The 20,937-nt window shown below is 56.4% G+C and overlaps 1 long non-coding RNA gene across 1 annotated transcript; it reads right to left on the bottom strand.

Moving 5' to 3' along the window:
* Positions 1-145: 145 nt before the first annotated feature.
* On the bottom strand, positions 146-4,784 carry LOC125917393 (uncharacterized). The gene is made up of 2 exons (XR_007456179.1): positions 4,581-4,784; positions 146-1,220 (listed from the first exon to the last, which is right to left on the bottom strand). It is a non-coding gene; the product is annotated as an uncharacterized LOC125917393 (long non-coding RNA).
* Positions 4,785-20,937: the final 16,153 nt, after the last annotated feature.

Here is a 20,937-nt window from a genome sequence, read left to right as displayed (position 1 = left end):
GGGCTGGGGAGCGGGGGGAACGGGGCGATGGCTGTTTCATGGGGACAGGGCTGCCGTTCTGCAAGACGAAAAGAGATCTGGAGATGAGCGGGGTGACAGTTGCACGACGTAAATGTACTTAATGCTACCGGACTGGAAGCTTAAAACCGGTTAAGGTGGCAATTTTGACGTGATGTGCATTTTGCCACAGTTTATTTAATTTTGTACACGTCATGGGTTACACCCATCACCTTCCTCTCCCTCATCCTGGTCTTCTTCCCCACCGGGGGTTCAGGTGGGGGTGGCTGCCGGTCCCCACCCACGGGCTGACTCTGGTCGTGGGGGCGTCTGCCTGGGACCCCGCCGGAGAGCAGGCTTAGCGGGTGCCGAGCCTGATGGATTAGGAACGTCCACCCCGGGCTCAGGCGGGGCCAGCGGCCGAGTGGCCCGTGTGCCAGTCCTGGTACACGGCGTTTGGCCTCCCGGGAATATTTAACTTTCACACGAGGACTTGGGTTGTGTGTCCACTGGGGGGTGGGGTGGGGGGGAGGGAGGGCCGTTCTGGGGAGGCACAGGCGAGTGGAGAGGGGAGTCCCCCCACCCCACGGGAGCCCCCCCACCCCACGTAACCAGGAGAGCTCTCCCCAGGTCCACACAGCGTGGGTCTGCAGTGGAGCCCCTCCCCCGCGCTGCACAGTCGTGGGGTTCTCCGCTCCCTTTTGGAACCGGTGAAATCAGATACGGTTTGAGTGGAGGGAGGAAGGCGGGCCTGTGGGCAGGCCCGTCGGGGGAATCACACGGAGGTCCCCGTCGGTAAGTGTGCTGAGAGGTGACTGACCAGATGATTGAACGCCACTCGTACTAAAAATATTTTTAGAGCCCTTCTCTTGATTTATACCCAAAAGAAAATACCGCAAAGGAGAATGAGTTTTCAACTCGAGTAGCACTTATGCCTGACCTAACTAAATTAGCTCTTTTAAACTGGTGGTTTTGCTCTGATGCCTGTAATAAAAATAACAATAATGTGCATTTAGAGGGTGTTTTATCCTCTCTGAAGCACTGGGCCTTCTGCGGTGGACATTCCCCTTAACTGGGCTGGAGGCCAGCAGGGTGACGGGGTTGGGGGGCGAAGGGGGGGGAGAGGAGGGTTGGGCGGGGGCAGGAGTCGTTCCCCAGCGTCTGATCACGTTTGGTAAAATCAGCAGATTTCAAACACACGAGACAGTGGGGTTCGCGGTGCCCTGAGAAGAGAGAAAGGGGCCGGGAGTCAGGTCTTTCCCTCTGTCAGGAACTGGGTTCCGTCTCCCCAAGTTCAAATGCGGAAGCCCTACCCGCCAGTGTGGTGGTCTTTGGAGGCGGGGCCTTTAGGAAGTGATGGGGTCCTGAGGTCATGAGAGGGGGCCCCCAGGACGGGATCTGCGCCCTTCTAAGAGAGCATGCTCCTGTCTCTGCCGCGTGAGGTCACAGCAAGGAGGCGGCTGCCTGCAAAGCCAGGACGAAGAACGCTCCTAGGCCCCTGCAGCTGTGACCCGGTGACCTGGGACTTCCCAGCCTGAAGCTCTGCTCTTTAATCCACACCCGCCCCCCCCCATGCCGCTGTCTGTGTTGCTTCGTTATGGGTCCCCAGCTGACACCTCCCTTCTTTCAAGTTTGAGTGTGGGCTTTGCTCAGCCTGGAGGGATGGCTTCGGGGGCCTGCGGTGACACCGCGGCCTCAGCCTCGGCCCCCCCCCCCACCCCCCAGGGCCACTTCCACCAAGGTGCCCGAGGTTCCCGCCGCCCTTCTCCCGGCACTCCGCACCACCTGCCCGAGTCTGTAGGTGACTCAGTCTACGCTCCCGGGCCCCTCTGCCCTGCCAACTCCTTCCCACTCCGCTGTTCAGTTGAAGCTGGTTCACCGTCACCTCCTCCAAGGAGCCTGCCCTGACCACCCACATCCTCAGGAGGGTGGCGATCCCCGTCCTCCCACGGGCCCCCCTCACTCCATGTTGTCACTGTCCGTGAGCACATCAGCTTCCGCCACTGGGTGGCAAGCTGTCAGGGGCGGAGGCTTCGAGTCACGCCGCCGTGTCCGGGCATCCAGCACAGAACAGACTCAGCGTGGGGCTCCCTGCTCGCCACCCGCAAGCCCAGCCCCATCACAGGCTCTGGCGACAGACTGTCCCCGAATCTGGGGAGGCCCGAGGAGCCGGAAATTCATGCCAGGTGGTCATTCGCTCGCAGCCCGGCCTCCAGTCCAAGAACCCTACCATCACAACTCTGTGCAACAGGTCCCACCCCAGACCCGCCTCAACACAGGTATCCCAGCGGAGCCCCAGCCCTGAACACCAGCCCTAAAATCACAGCCAGGGCCGTTTCTGGAGTGAGTCCTGTGGGCCACCCGCGGGCCAGCTCTTTCCATGAGTCACCTCCTTCAGCCTTGTGCGACAAGCATCCTTACCCCATTTCCCAGATGAATAGACTGAGGGACTGCCCAGAGCCCCACGGCTAGCAAGGGGCAGGGCCAGGACTGGACCCCACGTCTGCTTGACTCTAAAGCCAGAGATTCCCACCCAGGACCACCGTGGGGGCCACCGGGTCAGTGGGAAGAGGGCGGTGGGCCCACAGCCAGAAAGAGCCGGGCGTCTCCCGTTGTTCCGGGACCAGCGCCTTCCCTGCAGAAGCTCCCGGTCATTCACAAAGGAGTCAGCTTGTCTTCGTTTTCACCCCGGACATTCTTCTTCATCTTGAGAGGCTTTCGACTGCAGGCGACAGCATCCCAGGCGGAGAGCACAGCCTGGGCGAGGGTGCAAGCCACAAATAACTCGGGGAGGGGTCTGCCGCACGGTGGGCAGGCGAGGAGCACGGAGGCGGTGAGCTGGAGGGCTGAGCCGGGACACGGATCTGAAGGCCTCAGACCTTATTCCCCAGGCAAAGGGGGTCACTGTGGGGCCTTGAGACAGAGGGGGCCCTGGCCCTATTGCCCCTTTGGAAAGCATACGCTGGGGGCCACTCTGCAGGTGGATTGGCGGGGGGTTCTGTGCCTTTCCCGTTTGAATTACGAGCTGGTGCCTCTCCTCTCCAAGGGGTCACCACGCTCACCCCCACCGCAACCCCCTGGGGGGTCACACCTGGACTCACCACCTTCCCCTGGGCTTCTCGGCCTCCTTATCCTCTGCAGCTTCTGCCCCGCCCTCCTCATTCAGTGTGGTGATACAGAAAACCCAGGGAAAGAAACCTCAGGCCGGGACACGAAAGGGCATTCGCTTTCATTACGGAAAACCAACCAGGCCCCAGAAAGCCAGGCAGCTTATGCCTACAGAAATTCCAAGACTCCCTGGATGAATAATATATCAATAATCATATAACTTTGCATTTTTAAAATGCTTTAGTCCAAGGGCTTTGGGCTCTTTGAAAATCATGAATTCGATTCAGGGAACGTTCCCTAAATACCTCCTCTCTAAGCTGGGCATAGGGTCATTCCAGAATCACGGGCATTCGGGAAGGATCCACGAGGTGCATGGGAGCCTTACTCAGAGGGGAACAATGGGGTTCGAGGAAAGGGCTGTTGCACAAGCCTGGGCTGGGTCTGAGGAACACACAACAGAAGGTGTTGTCCTCCAGGGTCAAAAGCAGGAAACGGACTTCATAGCTGAGGGAGGGGCCCCCGGACAGGATCTGTGACCCAAAGAGGAGGGCACAGCCCCTTCCAGAACCAAGGCCAGGCAGGGAGGAGTGAAGGAGAAGTACCCTGGCCTCTCTCGGCCACCCTCCAGTCTCCTGCGGGCGCCTCCCACTGGCTGAGCCCGGCAGCAAGTCTGAGGCCAGCCTGGGGGAGCAGGTCCACAGAGGTCAGCCCTCCGGGGCCGGAGCAGGGTGGGGAAGGGCAGAGAAGGGGTCTGAGAGTGGCAAACGGGTCTGGTCTGCACACTCAGAAGATGCCCTTTCTTGGACACTCGGAAGTTAAAGGATTGCACGCGGTCCTTGGGACACCCCTTAGGACACGGATGGCATTCTTACTGTCCTTTTACGGCTGCATGAACTACAACTTAAAGAGTTTATGGGCTGAGTTGTGTCCCCCCCAAAATTCACATGTTCAAGCCCTCACCCTCAATATCGCAGAATGTGACTGTGTTTGCAGGTAGGGTCTTTCAAGAGGCGATTAAGTTAGGGGTGCCTGGGTGGCTCAGTCAGTTGAGCATCTGACTCTCAGTTTTGGCTCAGGTCATGAACTCAGAGGAGGGAAACCTCCAGGCTCTAAAGCCAGAGACCCATAGCTGACCAAACCTCCAGTTTGTGGGTTCGGGCCCTGCACGGGCTCTGCACCGACAGCCCAAAGTCTGCTTGGGATTCTCTCTGTCCCCCTCTCTGCCTCTCTCTCCCCCCGCCCCCGAAAATAAATAAATAAACTTAAAAAAGAAAAAAGAGGTAGCCAAGTCAAAAGGGGTCACCTGGGTGAGCCCTGATCCAGTATGAGATTCATAGGGTGCGTCCTGATCCAATCTGACTGGTGTCCTTATAAGAGGAGACCAGGACATAGAGACACAGAGGGACGACGACGTGAAGACACAGGCAGAAGACGGCCGTCTACAGGCCAAGGAGAGAGGCCTCAGGAGAACCCACCTGCCCACGCCGTGGTCTTGAACTCCCAGCCTCCAGAACGTGAGAGAATAAACGTCTGCTCTTCAAGCCCCCGCCTGTGGTCCCAGGAGACGAACACAGGGCACCTGTAAGTGGTGATCTGGGGTTGTGGCCAAGGGTCCCTGCCTCCTGAACCTGCAAGTCTCCACCCCCGCCAGGGGGCCGAGGGACGGCGGGGCTGAGCTAGTGATGGCCCCAGCCCTGACCCATGAACGGTCATAAAGGGCACTGGGAGGGGTCTGCCACCACCACATCCTATGCACTTCTTTCCGGCCAGACCCCAAGGCCTCTCTCCCACCAGGCATAAAAGGCCCTTGTTAGAAACGATGTCTAATCCCACTCATGACGCAATTAATGCTAAGCAGACGCCCCTGGTCTCACCAAGAGAGGGAGAGAGACAGCAGCTTCTGACCCCCCAGAGCAGAATTCTGGGAGACCGGGTGGCCCTGAACCCGGAGTCAGCCCTGAGGGTTCCTCTCTGAACTCACCGTGGCCCTTCTGTGGGGAACAGAGATCTCTTCTGGGCTTCGCCAACCAAAACAGGTGGCAGAGAGAATGAGGGGTTTGGGTTGGGGGCATGGGTCCTCCCGTCCACCATGACCTAAATCAGAAGTGCTGTGGCCCAAGACTTGAATGCAAGGCTTCTTTTTCTCTTTTTCCTTTTCTATTGCACGTTCATTGGTTTCCTAGAGCAGCCGTGACAAAGTGCCACCAACTGAGGGCCGGAAACAACAGAACTCGACGGTCTGGCAGCTCCGGAGGCCGGTGGTTCCGGAACAAGGTGGCGGCAGGTTGCCTGCATCTGCGGGTTGTGAGGGGGAACGTGTCCCAGGCCTCCCTCCCCCCGAGGCACAGGGTTTGCCGGCACCTCCGGAGACCTCTACCGTCACCTTCCCGGGGCGCGCCCCCTGCACACGCCCAGCTCTGCGCCCAAACTTGCCCTTTCTGCCACCACACCAGTCGTGCAGGATCAGGCCCACCCGGACGACCCCACGGCAAAGACCCTGTCTCCAAAGGAGGTCACGTGCCGAGGCCCTGGGGGTCAGGACTCCCAACGCACGAAGTGGCAGGGGCCACAACTGAATCCAGACACGGTAGAATCCGCGTGCGCAAGAGTATGGGGAACAGAAGTGCCACTGCCAGCATCAAGAGGCAGAACAGGGCCGGCCCCCAGAGGCCCCTGTGCCCTCCCTGAGGATAGCGCCCCGAGGGCACCAGGATCCGGACCGTGAACTCACGGCGGCTGGCTGCACCGAGTGCTTCTGCACCCACCGCGCGTCCAAACCCGGAGCCCTTGGCCTGTCGTCCGAACGTCACAGAAGTGGACGCCGACCCCCCGAGTCTGGCTGCTTTCACTCAACGCCGTATTTACAAGGCTCACCCCTGTTGTCACGCATGGGTTCCCATCACAACAGACGGCCAGGGGGTCCTGTTGTGGGTTACATCCTTTCCCACTGTGTGGACACGGCACCACCCCCCCGGGCTGTCCCCACGTGGACCACCGCAGACAGGCCTCCAGGAACAGCGTGCGTGTCCCTCCCTGCCCACGGGGAGCAGGAGCGTCCCAGCGGACCTGCTAAAGCAGGGGGGGATGTGCATCTCTGACCTCCCTGGAGCACGGCGCACCGTTTTCCCCAGCGTTGACGCTGACTGAGAGCAAATTTCGGGGAGAACAGAAAAGGACGCCCAGAAGAACTCGCACTCCGGTTCTCAAGAGCATGGCTTCCAGCGTCCCCGGGAGGGCCGGACGTTTCTGGACGCCATCCCTGCGCCAGGCCCTCGTCGACTTCACTGACCATCATCCCCTAACCCCCCGAAAGATGCTGTCTGGCCGCCGCACCTCCCAGGGGAGAAGCTTCACTGGGAACCGGGGACGAGGTGACATACCCAAGGTCACACACTCGGAGAGATGCTTTCCAATCTCACGGCCTCGTTGAGGGCAAAGGCGCGGGGCAGCGCTGGACAGGCCGGCTCAGCACAGGCAAGAGATCACTTAATTCTCCCCGGCCCGCATCCCTCACTCTATTAGCTCCCGGACGTTAGGGAACCCGTGTTCTGACTCCGACAAGCTGTCTCGGCTGTGTTAGAACCTCGGGGCAATTTAAATGTGTTTTGTGTTTCATGACTTATAGATGAGGCCCCCAAGAAAGCCTGGTCAGACAGCGACAGCAAGCATGTTAATAGAGCAGCACTTACGTGCATTATTTCTGGTCCACTTAGCAAGTGGACCGCTCTTCTCCCTCCTGGAAACCTTTGTTTCGAGGCACTCCTCTCTCTCACCAGAGAAATCTCGGAAAGTCTATTCCTGGGGGGAACACGGGCTTTGTCCCCCGCCCTCCTGGTCTTTGGTCGTGCGGCCATTTCAGAGCCGTCCAGAGCCGTGAGATGTGCCCAAAGTCAACCTGCAACAGAATCCTCCCGAGACGCGTCTTCGGCTGGAGCCCTTGGCGCCCCACGTCTGTCCCTGTCCCTGTGGGCCTCCCCCTCTCGGTGACCAAGGTTCTGGCAGCTTCCAACCCCGAATGAGTGACCCATGGCCAGCACGGTTGGGGTCCCTAAGCCCATTCACAGTGAGAGGACACTCAGGGCCGCCCCAGGGGACAGGAGGCGGGGCCTGGCTCCCCTTACACCTGTTGAGAGAAGTGAGGGTCGGGCCAAGTGGCCCCAGGCGCAGTTAACAGCAGGACCAGCGCTGGGGCCGCGCCTTGCCCTCCGTCTCTCATCCCCCTGCTCTGGCCACAGAACCAAGGAGGACATCCCAGTTTCCAGTTTGCATAAGGGGTCGGTGCGATAGAGACGAAATTCAACGAAACAGTGAGGTTAATAACAATAGCAACTGTCCGTGATGGGTTCACTTGCGCCCCCTCAAAAATTGTAGGTTGAAGTCCTAACCCCAGGACCTCAGGACACGACCTGATTTGGAGACAGCCGTGGCAGGAGTAATCAATAAACTGAGGTCACCCTGCAGCAGGGGGGCAGCAACCCAGCACGACTGGTGTCCTTACAGAAAGGGGACAGTTAGACACAGGCAGGGAGAACGGCAGGTGCAGACAGAGGCAGAGACGGGGGTGATGCTTCCCCAAGGAGCGCCGGGGACACGGGTGAGGCCCGGGACGGGTTCTCCCTCAGGGCCCCCGAAGGAACCAGCGCTGTCCACACCTGGATTCTGAGCTTCGGGGCCCAGAACCGCGAGAGAATACCTCCCGAGTGTGTGCGTGCCGTTATGGCATCCCCCCGGAACCAACGCTCCGCCCTCTGCTCGGCAGGTACGTGCGACAGCTTTAGGCCGGGGCGCAAATGTGGGCCACCACCAGCCGGCTACGTGGGACCGTCTCCAACCTCTCTGAGCTTCAGAAGCTTTGTGAGTTACGGCTGCCTTTGACAACAAATACATCTCAACTCAAAATGACTCACACCGTAAAGAAAAGGTACTGTCCTCACCGAGTAAGAGGTCTAGGGCTGTGGTCACTCGAGGGTCACTCCGGAGAGAGGTGGCTGGGACCCTGAGCGGTGCACCCAGCTACCCCCTGAGCAGACCCCCAGCCCGCAGGGTAATAAATAACAAACGGGCCGTGAGAGAATACGTGGGTGGTGTTTCAAGCCGCTCCGTGTGTGGGGATCTGTTCTGCAGCGACAGGAAACTAACACAGCGAGGATCAAGGTGAAAATGAAATCCACCCACCGGCCCCTCCGCGAGGCTCAGTCCAGCCGGATGAACTGGATGAGCAAGCTGGGTCCTCACGCACCGACAGGGGCAAGTGTCAAACAGCAGCCCGTGTAGCGAGCTGAGCAAGTTGCTAGAGGAATAAACTACGCAGCCGTCTGTGCAGACGCGGGACAGTGTAGCGTAAGAACAGAGCCTCGTGGGAAGGACAGCCTTCAACATGGGGACAGCAATGGGGCGCCTGGGTGGCTCAGTCGGTTAAGAGTCGGACTTCGGCTCAGGTCGTGATCTCGCGGTTTGTGGGTTCGAGCCCCGCGTCAGGCTCTGTGCTGACGGCTCGGAGCCTGGAGCCTGCTTGGGATTCTGTGTCTCCCCCTCTCTCTGTCCCTGTCCCACTCATGATCTGTCTCTCAAAACTAAACATTTAAAAAAAATTTTTTTTAAAAACATGGGGATGGCAGTTACTTGTGGGGCAGAGGGAGAAGGATGGGCAGTGACCGTTCTGCATCAGCAACATCAAGTCTCCCGTTTGTTTCTGGAAAGAAAGAAACCTACAATCGTAAACAGTGTCAATGGTGGGTACGCGGGTGCTTTTTAGTCACTTTCTGAATTTTTCTGCGTGTTTTAAGTATTTTTAAAAACTTCTGGCTCAATCAGTTGGAACATCCAACTCTTGGTTTTTGCTCAAGTTGCACACCGTGTTTCACGCTGAGCATGAAGTCTGTTTCACAGTCTCTCTCTCTCTTTGTGTACACACGCACTCTCTCTCAAAAAAAAGATACATAAAAATTTAAAATTTAAAAAAATAAAAACTTCTTAATTGGTTCTAATACGTAGGCCTGACGTTTAAAATCCAAGGATTTGACACAACTTGGAGAAAGCCGCCATCCGGGGGGTCCAGCGCCAGGCTCCCTCCCTCCCGCCACCCCACTCATGCGACCCCCCCTCCCCCACCGAGCCCTAGATTCCCCAAGGGCAGCATGCTGTGCAGTCCCCCCGAGGAAACACGATGCTGCCTGGCAGGGTCTGGGGAGGTTTACGGGGCACCATCCACGGCGTAGCCGGTTATGACCCGTGACCGGGGCTGGTTGTTCCAACGGGGAAAGGTGTCTGACCCACCTCATCAAGGCAGTCAAGGGGCAAGACCAAGGTTGGAGGCCCCGCCTCAGCCCGAGCTCCCCCAGAGGGGGTGGGGTTCCATATTTGAGCCCCACCCTGAGCCCCCTTTCCATGTGTCTCTTTACCATCACCCCCCTCGTCCCACCAGGATGGCCACTGCCTGGCCTCTGCCTCTGGAACACCTCCAATCCTCTGGCCCCACTCCCCGCCTCCCCCACCTGTCTGGCTATGCCTGAATCAGCTCAGGCGCCGTCTCCTCCAGGAAGCCCACTTGTGGGACTCTGCCCCCTCTCCCCATCCAGAGCAGAGCCTACACACTGCCCACCTACGGGAGACAAGCATGGAGTGAACAGCTCTTGGCATGACCCAGGTGTGTGTCTGTTCCCCCCACTAGCCTGTGAGCTCCCTGAGGCCCACAGCTCTGTCCTATTCATCACACAGGAGGCTCAGTGCAAAGGAGGCCTGCAGGCAGTGATGAACCAATGAACAAACGAATGAGTGAAGTGACTGGTCCAAGGTCACACGTGCTCTACCTCGAGCAGCGTCCTGATCGTCTAAATTCAAGGGTCCGGCCTGGTGCTAACAGCAGGAGCAACAGACAGAGTGGGGAGGCCACCAGCCGTGAGCCATGCAGAACTGAAAACAAGCTGGCCTCTGAGATGCCCCTTCCAGAAGGAAACGGAGCTCTGGCCCCAGTTCCCCGGGCATGCCCACGGGGAGGACGTCTCCAGAGATGCCCAGGGCCTGGCCACTCTGCCCAGGGCTCCTCACAGCCTCTGACCCCAGGGGCCTCGCCTGGACTCAGGACTGAGGGTCATTTTTCCAGATCCTCAACTGGACTTTTTTTTTTTAATTTTTTAAAATTTTTAAATTTTTAAAAATTGAATCTAGAAGGAATGCATGCTTGTTAAAAAAAAAAAAAAGGACCCTGACAGTCCAGAGGCAGATAAAGAAATATACAGGAAACACATAAGGGCTCCCCCCGCACCCCCTGTCCAGACCAGCGTCACGAACAGGGCGTTGATCCTTCCAGACACCGGCCCTCCCCGACACACGCGCATTTATTTATTTTACAATGGCTCGCTTTAAACATTCACATCCTGTCGCCTGGACCCGGTGAAGCCTTGTGCGCCTCATCTAGAGGTAGGTTCTCACGATGTCGTTAAATAAGCATCATCCACTGCACAGAATCAAGAGACAGTGTAAGACCCAGGGAAGGAAATGTAATCCTATGGCATTAAAACTACCACTCAAAGAGACTCTTCTTTGGGTCGATGAAACAGAATTGTCTTTTCTTCCTTCATTCAACGAGTATTTGCTGGGGCCCGGGATGGAGCGGGCGCCGGCCTCACCGACAGGAACAGCGGTGAGAGACAGCGCGGTAAGTCCTGCCCTCTTGAGCTTACCGTCAAGTGGAGGGAGGGGGACACTAAACACAGAAATAAATAAAGCTCCAGAGTGTGTCGGACTCCTCGTCCCAAGGGAGCAGCAGAGAGCAAGGCGGGGCCAGGGCAGGGGTGAGGGTGTGCCCACAGCTCCAGCGTCCTGGCCCGTCTCCTGCCCCTGCCTCCCCGCTCGCCCCCCCCAGTGCCCGGGCCCTGCGCTTTCAGATGTGGAGAACACATCACACACCGCAACCTGGGCTCTGCCACCCGAATGGCCAGCAAGGGGCTGGGCGGGGAGAGCCGGACCTGTGAGTGAGTCAGCTCCCCGGGCGTGGGCCTTGACCGGTGAGAAGCAGGAGGGGAGAGCCGAGCGGACACGTGCCCCCCCCCCATGCTCGCACCTGCGGACCCCTGCAACACGGCCCCAGAGGACCAGAGCTCAAGCAAGGTGCCCTCTTAAACGCTCCATGAGGCACTAGCCTCACTAAGCAAGGGCACTTGACAAAAACCCCAAAGAGGTGAGGGAAGAAGCCATGTGGATATTTGGGGAAGGAGCATTCTAGGCGGAGGAAACAGCAAAGGCCCTGAGGCAGGAGTGTGTCTGGTGGTTTCTCGGAACTGGGAGGAGGCCAGTGTGGCAGGAGCAGGTAAGCTAAGAGAGGAGAACCAGCCGTCAAGTAAGTTGGGAGGAGGGAGGAGGAGGGGGAGGGGCAGACATTCACGCTCATACGCGCAGAGTTCGAGTGCCCATCACACAGGCCAGTGGGAGGCCGCACAAGCAGTGGGACACGTGAGGCTGGGGCCAAGGGGGGGCGATCTGGGACAGGGACTGCCAGGGGGGCACCCGTGCTCATAGAAAGCACTGGATGAGATCTCAAGGCCACATGCACCGAGTAATGAGGGGAGAGTCCGGGAACTGCTTCCGGGGCACATGAGAGTCCTCGAGTTGGGAGAGGAGGAGGAGAGACCCAGGGTGGTCAGCAAGGCAGGGGGCAGGCAGGAACGCGGGCGGGCCGGGAAACAAGAGAAAACTCTTTCAAAGGACAAAGTCAAAGGCAGCACATTCACGGAGCAAGGTGTGGATCAGGACTGACCGTGGTACTCGGTACTCAGCGCGGAGGCCATGGCTGAACCCGAGGCACCAGTTTCCCCGGGGCAGCGGGGGAAGCACCTGACTGCAGGGGAGGGTGGTGGCCAGAGGGGAGGAGCAGAGCACAGGCCTCGAAAGGGGCTGGTGCTGCAGGCTGGGGCCAGGAGAGTTTTCTGTGAGGATGGCAGGAATAAACCGCCTGTGCTCCTGTGCTAGCAGAAGGATCCAGAAGGGAGGGAGGGAGGGCGGGCACCAGCGCAGAGAGAAGAGAGAGTTCATCCTCATAACAACAGGAAAGGAGGGGTGACAAGGACAGACGCTGGTGAGTGCGCACAGGTGGCGGCCAGAGAATGAGGGGGAGCTCTTCTGTTCTTACTTCCCAACGAAATAACAGGCAAGGCCACCCCCGGAGACTGAGCCGGGGGAATGTTAGCCAAACAGGTGCATGGATGTTCAGACAAGTGGAGAGATGGACGGCTGAGTGGGTGGGCGGGTGGGTGGAAGGAGAGACACTACAACGGATGGGTATTTGTGGGACAGATGTATACGTGGACAGATAGATGGCTGCGTGATGTCATAATGGACGGATGTGGTTGGACGGGTGGGTGGTTGAATGGACAGGTGTTCTTAACTTGCGGGTACCCAAGAAAGGTCATTCATCACCCTCATTGCTCTCAATAGAGACCTCAAAGTTGGGTCATTATTTTCAAAAAGAAAGGATTGGACTAGGATATCTGATCGCTCTCGGGGACGGACCCAGAGGCAGCTGGTCCAGAGCCCGAGTTAGTTGAGCACGAACCTGTGCAGGGTGGTGAGTGAGGCACTTGACATAGGATCGTCCCAACGTCCCTGTGACTGGGATGACCGACCTTCACTGTCCAGACCAAACAGGGACACTGCTGAGATGAAAGCCAGAAGCATCGGTAATAAGCCACGAGCACAGGCGTCCAACAGGCGTCCTATGCTGTAATGTCTGTTATTCCCATTTAAAGATGGGGGACCTGGGGCACCTGGGGGGCTCAGTTGAGCGTCTGACTTCGGCTCAGGTCACGATCTCGAGGTTCGTGAGTTCGAGTCCCGCATTGAGCTCCGTGCTGACAGCCTCTGTCCCCCTTTCTCTCTGCCTCCCCCCCACCCTTATGTACACATTCTGTCTCTCTCTCAAAAGTAATAAACATTGCTAAGCGAAATTAGTCAGAGAAAGGCAAATATCATATGACTTCACTCATGAGGACTTTAAGAGACAAAACAGATGAACATAAGGGAAGGGAAACAAAAATAATATAAAAACAGGGAGGGGGACAACACATAAGAGACTCTTAAATATGGAGAACAAACAGAGGGTTACCAGAGGGGTTGTGGGAGGGGGGCTGGGCTAAATCGGGAAGGGACACTAAGGAATCTACTCCTGAAATCATTGTTGCACGATATGCTAACTTGGATGTAAATTAAAAACAAAACAAGACAAAAACAAATAATTTTTAAAAAGGGAAAAGGAAAAAAAAGTAATAAACATTAAAATAAATAAATACAAGGGACCTGAAACTCAGAGAAGTTCAGTGACACTGGGGTCACCTTCCTTCCCGTCATCCCCAGCCACTAAATGTCCCACATGAGTGGGCAACACCCTTGCCAGGGCCACCCTCACCACCGACCTCAGACACCCCTGCCCATCTGGGGGGCTCACCCATGACCCTCCACTGCAGACTAAGGCTGGCAGTGACCCTCTGTGGCCCCGAGACCCTGGCCAGAGTGCACCCGCACTTCGGTGTGGGACAGGCCCGTCCACGCTGTCCCCCTTCCGTTCTCAGCTCACACTCTGGCGTCTGTCCTGCGGTGGGGGGGCGGGAGGGGTGCAGAGCCAACAGGGGTCCCCCCACGGCCCCCAGGCCCGCACTCAGGGAGCAGCTGGGAGGGAAACTGAGCACAGACATCTCTTCTGCAACACCGGGTCCTACTTTTTCCCTGCTCTGAAGTTCAAAAGTTGATCACGAAGTAAATACCGACGAAACTACAATCCAGGTCAAAAAACAGGGCGCTCCCAAGGCCTGTGGAAGGGCCCCTCCCAGCACAACCCCTACCAGAGGTCACACACTGTCCTGACTTGTGTGTGAAACACTTCCTTCCTCTCCTTTATAAAGCCACCAGTAAGCTGCATCCCTAAACACCGAGCTTTTCCTCAACAGCGTGATTGCAATGTAATTGACGCACAACAAAAATGTTTAAGGTATAAAATCTGCTAAGCTCTGACCCTATCTACGTGCCTCTCCCTCCTCCCCATCCCGTTCTCTCTGGAAACCACTGCTCTGCTTTCTACAGGGGGTTCCCACCGGGCCACCGTCCCTCTCCGGGCCCCCCCAGCATGGCTCTCTTGCACCCCAGACCCCCGCCCTCTCTGGACAGCCGCCCTGCCTGCTGCTGACCGCTGACTGTACTCCAGAGGGTGGCCACCTGCCCAAGGACTCCAGACCGGCTCCCGTCTGGGAAACCCAGCGAGCTTCTCCGCCGTCTGACGGGCTGAACCACACCTTCTCCAGTACGCTCTGAACCCTGCCTAGGGAGGCCCCCTCCGAGTTCTTTTGTCCTTTTCTCTCTCTATATGGTGCCTAGGGTACCATATAGAGTCCTTGGATATTACAGTCACAAACCAGAGTTCAAAGGTCCTTCACTTTTTTTTTTTTGAACATTTATTTATTTCCGAGAGACAGAGAGAAGCAGAGCATGAGCAGGGGAGGGGAGAGAGAGAGAGGGAGACACAGAATCAGAAGCAGGCTCCGGGCTCTGAGCCGTCAGCCCAGAGCCCGACGCGGGGCTCGAACTCACGAACTGTGAGACCGTGACCTGAGCTGACGTCGGACGCTCAACGGACTGAGCCACCCGGGCGCCCCAGTGGTCCTTCACTTTAAACTTCCTGTTTGACCCACTGCATTTTCTCCTGCCAGGACCCAGGCTGCTACGGGGACTCTGGTTGAAACTGAAAGGACATCCTTGGTGTAGAAGTCCATGCTGGCATGTCCTTCTTCCCGCTAGGTGAGGATATTGTTCGCTATCTCCTGGCTTCTGTAGTTTCTGTTGAGAAGCCAGCTGACGTCCTAGTGGCTGTTCCCTTGAAGGCCAACCGAGCGTTACTCCTGGTTGCTTTGAAGACTTCCCTGTATGTTTCGGATGTGGCGGTTTCGCCGCGGGGTGGAGAGACGTGGGTTTGCTTTATCTGTCCCGCTTGGGTTCACCCAGATTCCTGAATCGATGGCTTCCTGTCTTTGCTGTGGCCTGAACTGTGTCCCTTCCCCCAACGCCATCCCCCAAAAATGCCTATGTCGAAGCTCCTACTCCCGGGACTTCTGGATGTGACTATTTGGAGGTAGTGTCTTTAAAAAGGTGATGGGGGGGCGCCTGGCTGGCTCAGTCGGCTAAGGGTCCAACTTCAGTTCAGGTCATGACCTTGCAGTCTGTGAGTTAGAGCCCCGAGTTGGGCTCTGTGCTGACAGCTCGGAGCCTGGAGCCTGCTTCGGATTCTGTCTCCCTCTCTCTCTGCCCTTCCCCGTTCGCGCTGTGTCTCTGTCTCTCAAAAATAAATTTAAATATTTAAAAATTGTTTTTAAAAAAAAGGTGATTAGGGACACTGGGGTGGCTTATGGCTTAGTCAGTTAAGGGTCCGACTTCGGCTCAAGTCATGATCTCGCAGTCCGTGGGTTCAGGCCCCGCGTCGGGCTCTGCGCTGATGGCTCGGAGCCTGGAGCCCGCTTCGGATTCTGTGTCTCCCTCTCTCTCTCTGCCCCTCCCCCGCTCCACTTTTTGTCTCTCTCTTTCTCAAAAATAAATAAACATTATGAAAAAAAAATTTTTAATAAATAAATACAAGTTAAAAAGTAAATAAAGTGATTAAATTAAGGCTTCTGGCTGAGCCCTAATCCAATCCGATGTCCTTCTGAGAGGAAAAAATGGACGCACAGAGAGACACCAGGGATGTGTGTGGGCAGGGGACAGCCACGTGAGAACACGGCGAGAAGCCCACCTCTGTGAGCCAAAGAGGGAGGCCTTGGGAGAAACCACCCACCCACACCTTTGGCTTCCAGAACCACGATAAAGTAGATTGCAGGCTGTGGGACTGTGTTACGATGAACCCAACAAACTACTGCAGTCTAGCCTCAGATCCCAGCCCTCACCTCAGATCCCTGTCACCCCAGATCTCAGCTGTCACCCCAGATCCCAGCCATCACCCCAGATCCCAGGCGTCACCCCAGATCCCAGGCGTCACCCCAGATCCCAGCCCCAACCTCTTCAACATTGCTTCTGGCCCATTTTCCTGCCTCATGTTCCAGAACTCCAATCTCACGTACGAAAGATGTTAGACTGTACCTCACCTTCTACGTTCGTTACTCTCTTTCAGGGGCTCTCTGTCCTTTGACCCTGCACTTGGTTCTGGGCTTCTTAACTTTGACCCTTCTCCCCAGTCACCGGTTCTCCCTTCCGCCGCGTCTAACCTGCCGACAAACCCAGCCACCGGCTCCTACCTCCGCCTCTTGTGCTTCTGAGGCCCCGAGCTTCCGCTCAGCTGCTTTTCATACTTCCCAGTTCTCCGTGGAATCCCTCCATCCTGTCTTCTAATCTCTCTGGACACAGGAAACGGTCGCTTCAAAGTTCTCGTGTGCTGACCACCGTCCGGACCTCCCGCGGGTCTGTTTCTATAGCCCGTTGTTCCCGTAGAGCCTTGTCTCCCTACGTGCCCAGTGATCTGTTCTCGTGTACAAACCCCGGATTTGTGAAACGGAAGTTCGGGATGACGCGACCCCTGTGCAGAGAGGACTCCCATTCCTGTCTGCCGCGTCTCTGGGGCACGAGTCGCCCCGACGGTGTCACTGCAATTTCAGAGGTCAAGGTCACGTGAAGCTTAAGCACAGTATCCACGAGGGTCCGTCTGCTTCTGGTTCACCCTCGCTAACAAGGTGCAGCCGCTGCAGTCCTAACTCAAGGCAGGACAGGTTCCCTGGGTGCGTCCCTGGATTCGTTCCCTGTGGCCGCTGTCATGACTCACTACCAACTTGGTGGCTGACAAAAACACAGATTTATTTTCAGACGGTCCTGGAGGCCGGAAGTCTGAAGCTGGTTTTACTGGGATAAAATCCCAGCAGGGCTGCTCTCCTCTAGAGGCGCGAGGGGAGAACCCGTTTCCCGGCCTTTTCCAGCTTCTAGAAGCGGCCGCGTTCCTTGGCTTGCGGCTCCTTCCGTCTCCAAATCCGGGAGCCCGGCATCATACATCAGCGGTCACACGGCCTTCATCTTCTGTGTCAAATGTCCCTCCGCTCCCTCTGTGCTTACATTTAGGGCCAACTGGATAATCCAGGATAATCTTCCCATCTTAAGATCCTTAATCGTATCTGCCAAATCCCCATGCGAGGAAGGATAACACAGGATTAGCACCCGATACCCTTGGGGCCATGGTTCCGCTGACCGGAGCCTTGGACCCCGGTTCTTGTCCCCTGGCCATATGAACCCGTCAAGGCACTGCTCGGCATCTCAGAAAGCACGCTCCGAGATAACCGTGGCCCCAAGGGCTGCGTTCTGGTGCCCGAGCCTCTCTCTGCCCCCTTCCCTGCCCCAAGATCTTGTCCAGGATCCCCCGATGGTCTCGTTACTTCTCTAAAGCCTACAAGCATCATCATCACTATTGTATTTCCCCGTGGTGCTGGTGGGAAGCTTAGTTCCACAGCCTGGGGAACAGAGGCTCATCATGCTCTCTCTGTGACGGACAGACAGTGGGCAGGGGTCAGGCCCCAAGTCGGATCCTCCCGAGGGCTGGGGGTCGGGTTCTCTGAGTGCCAATGTCGAGAGCAGACTCCCGTCGGTCCCCTGACCTTTAAGATTATCGACTCCGGGAACGCCCGGGTGGCCCTACTCTGTGCCCAGAGCACGCACAGTGAGGCCTGAGTGCGGTGGCCCGGAGAGTGCGGAAGCCAGGCTGCCTCGCTTCAGATCCTGCCCTCCCTGCTTGGGTTCTTCCCCTTTTAAAATGCTTTCGCTGGTCCAGGTGAGTCAGAAGTGGGTCCTAGAACTTGGAAACAAGACTAATTCCATCCACCTCTGAGACAGAACTGTTTCTTCCACAAGTTTCCAGAGAGCTGCTCACACAAGCCCCCTCCATCCCCAAGTAAGGAGGACACCTGCCCCGGGACAGAGACAAGGTGGGGCCGCCTTGGGTGGCCTGGGAGTCCCGGAAGCCTCCGCACTCAATCCAGGGGCCCCGGCGTGGCTGTAGCCTAACCAAGGACCATCTCTACTCACTTCCGGAAGGAGCAGATAGGGAACCAAATGAAAGACAGACGGCGTTAATCCAGCCACACGGCTGCCAGGACGAGGGGGACCTGCTTTTATAAAGAATCCCCGGGGAGAGGAGGATTTGGGCCCGAGCCTGACAGAAATAGCTGCTGGGAATGGCTAAGTGCGTACGCTCTCATTCTAGCACTTTGCCGCGAGAAAGAGGGAATCGGCCAATAACAGATCAATCACTGTAGCTTAACATCTTTTGATGAACAAGCTCACCTAATACCAAGACCTGGTTTCAAAACACCATCCTCTAAAAGGAATGAAGCTGCTAGGGGGGAAAAGCTGGCTCCGGATCTGGGGCAAATGTAACACCTTGTGGTGTGATGGAGTAATTGATGAGGAAAGTCTTTAAATGGGGAGGAGAGGGGCGCCTGGGGGGCTCAGTCGGTCAAGTGTCCATGATCTCACGAGTCGTGGGTTCGAGCCCCGCGTAGGGCTCTGTGCTGACGGCTCAGAGCCTGGAGCCCGCTTCCATTCTGTGTCTCCCTCTCTCTCTGCCCCTCCCCCGCTCCACTTTTTGTCTCTCTCTCTCTCTCTCTCTCTCTCTCTCAAAAATAAATAAACATTTAAAAAAATAACAAAAAATTTAAAAATTAAAAACAAAAAAATGGTGAGGAAAGGCTCCCACTGGCCAAGCTGGGGTCGTTTCATCACTAAAAAGAACAGAGACTGGGGCACCTGAGGGGCTCAGTCAGTTAAGCTTCCAACTTCGGCTCAGGTCATGATCTCACAGTTCGTGGGTTTGAGCCCCGCCTCAGGCTCTCTGCTGACCGCTCAGAGCCTGGAGCCTGCTTCGGATTCGGTGTCGTCCTCTCTCTGTCTCTCTCCCGCTCATGCTCTGCCTGTCTCTCAAAAATAAATAAACGTTAATTAAAAAAAATTTTTTTTAACGTTTAAAAAGAACAGGGACAAGGACGGATTATACCACACACCGGGGGGGACAGGAATCCATACACATGCGGTGGGGGAGGGCAAGCCCCAAGAACAAGGGTCAGTATTAACGGCAGGCAGGATAATCTCATTAGAAAACCAGCGTTTCACTGCACCCCCCATCCCACGGATGCACCCTCAAACCACGGCGTGGCCAACGGAGCCTCGGAGCCCCACCCCACTGACTGGGGACCAGTTACTGAATTCCTGGGGGTGTCAGGGAGACGTATCCATGCACCGAGAACCCTGGCAGAGACCTCCTTCACCAGGCAACCAAGCGTAGCCTCACCCACAGGGACAAACGGCTTCACGCCCTTCCTTACACCACACGTGGAGAAAGACGCGGCAAATGTCTAACTGGATCCACTGGGGAGGAAACCACCGGCGAATCCAAAAAGACACTCTGCAAGGTAAGTGGAATTCTTCTCAAGTGCCAACGTCATAAAAGTTTTTCAAAAGGGGGGCTGGGAGCTACTCTAGGTTCCAGGGGACTAGAGGCCATGGCAGCTAAGTGCAGTATGTGACCCTTGATTGGATCCTGGCTTTGTCAAGAGGAATGGGGATATCTGGATGCACATTTATTTTAGATAATAATATCGTATCAATGTTCAATTTTTTCAGGTGATCGCTGTTGTGACGGTTAATCTGATGTGTCAATTTGGAGGGTGTTTTTGGATAAAATGAACCCTTAGGAGCGCCTTGGTGGCTCAGTCAGTGAAGCCTCCAATTTCAGCTCAGGTCAGGATCTCACGGTTCGTGAATTCAAGCCCCGCGTCAGGCTCTGTACTGATGGCTCAGAGCCTAGAGTCTACTTTGGATTCTGTGTCTCCCTTGCTCTCTGCCCCTCCCCTGTTCACATGCTCGTTCACTCGCTCTCTCTCTCTCTCAAAAATAAACATTAAAACTACAGATTCCGGACTTGTCGGCTTTCACAATCACGTAAGCCAATTACTTACAATACGTAATACATGCAAATTCGACATAAATCATACGTAGAGAACATACCGTATGTATTACACATGTTGTATTTAACATATGGTTTATGTTACACATGTTACGTGCACAACACGTATTTACGTATTAAATGTACGTAACATATACCCACCTCGTTGGTTCTGTTCCTCTGGAGAAGGGTAACAAATACAATGAACTTGTGGTTACGCAGGAAAACACTGTTGTCCCTAGGAAATGGGGCTGAGGTGGTGTGGAGTGAGGGCGCATGGCTGCAACTTACTCTCTGTCTCAGCCAGCAAAAAGGTGTGCGGGACGGTGTGCACGGGATATGTATTCTACATATCGCTCCACGTGTCCCGTGGGGGGGGGGGGGGGGGGGGCACGTGTACATCTGAGGCAAAGAGGGAGAGAGAGCACACAGCCGTGGCTGAATGCTGACAATCCCTAGATTCTAGCGAAAAGGACAGACACTTACGTTTTTAAATTTGTTCCATCTTTCTACAGGTTTTAAGTGTTTCAGAATAAAAACACAGGGCGGTGGGGTGGGGGGGGATCCTTTGACGACCTCCCACTACCTCTGGGTCAAGACTCAGAGTGCCTTCTGGGAGGCTGCTGGGTGCCGGGGTGCCAGCGAGCAGCACCCCACTGCGCCACCGTGGTTCTGGGCCAGCCGAGAGGACACAGGAGCCAGCGGGTGGGAAGCAGGCACCAGCCCTGTCACGGATCTCTGGCGCTGGCAGGGGCGCAGGGAGAGCCATGCGGGCGTCCTGCTGGAGCAGCCAGCCTAGGAGAAGTCTGGGTGCGCAGAGTAGCTCTGCCTTCCTGGGTCACTGCTCCGGGCGGGATGGGAAGGGGGAGGCCCAAGACTCCCCA

This window comes from Panthera uncia, unplaced genomic scaffold (assembly GCF_023721935.1).
Source record: "Panthera uncia isolate 11264 unplaced genomic scaffold, Puncia_PCG_1.0 HiC_scaffold_1786, whole genome shotgun sequence".
Taxonomy (NCBI): Eukaryota; Metazoa; Chordata; class Mammalia; order Carnivora; family Felidae; genus Panthera; species Panthera uncia.
Note: the sequence above shows the minus strand (reverse complement) of the source record. Positions and strands in the feature narration are given on the sequence as shown.